This window comes from Melanerpes formicivorus, unplaced genomic scaffold (genome assembly GCF_026170545.1).
Source record: "Melanerpes formicivorus ecotype bairdi unplaced genomic scaffold, bMelFor1.0.p_v2 SCAF_46, whole genome shotgun sequence".
NCBI classification, from domain to species: Eukaryota; Metazoa; Chordata; class Aves; order Piciformes; family Picidae; genus Melanerpes; species Melanerpes formicivorus.
The window spans coordinates 2,856,227-2,857,041 of NW_027142398.1; positions in this window are offsets into that span (position 1 = coordinate 2,856,227).

Below are 815 nucleotides of genomic sequence, written 5' to 3' on the forward strand. Positions count from 1 at the left end.
GAAAGGACTCCTTAAGGTCCTCCAAGGCAGGAAAGTGCTGGCTTGGAGTCAAACAACCCATCAGGACCTCCCTGAGCCCCCTCCCTGCTTCTGCACCAACAGGCAGAGGAGGAGGAGGGTGAGGAAGGCATCTGGGCATCTCCCCACTTCCTCTGGTCGGAGCAGCAGCCCCCAGCACGGCCCAGGGCTGGCAGCAAAGGCACAGTGGGGAGCAGGAGGCAGCCCCAGCACCCAGGGACGTCGGTGCCCAAAAGCCTGCAGCCAGGAAGCTGGAGGCAGAGTTCCCTCTGCTGGCCCCCGGGGTGCAGCACCCACAGCCACCTCCCCATGTGCCCCCAGAGCCTGGGGCAGCGCTGGAGCGGCTGCTTGCAGCAGCTGGCACCGACAGGGACACAAGGTGAGGGCAGAGCAGGGCCAAGAGGATGAGCAGGAGGGCTGGAGCTGCTCTGCTGTGAGCACAGACTGAAGGAGTTGGGGCTGTTCAGTCTGGAGAAGAGAAGGCTCTGAGGTGACCTCATTGTGGCCTTCCAGGATCTGAAGGGGGCTACAGGAAGGCTGGGGAGGGACTGCTCAGGATCTCAGGTAGTGATAGGACTAGGGGGAATAGAATGGAAGCTGGAGGTGGGGAGATTCAGGCTGGAGGTGAGGAGGAAGTTCTTCCCCATGAGAGTGGTGAAGCCCTGGAATGGGTTGTCCAGGGAGGTGGTTGGGGCCCTGGACCAGGCTGGCTGAGGCTGGTGGCCGAGGCTGATCTAGTGTGGGGTGTCCCCTGCCCATGGCAGGGGGGTTGGAACTGGCTGATCCTTGTGGTCCCT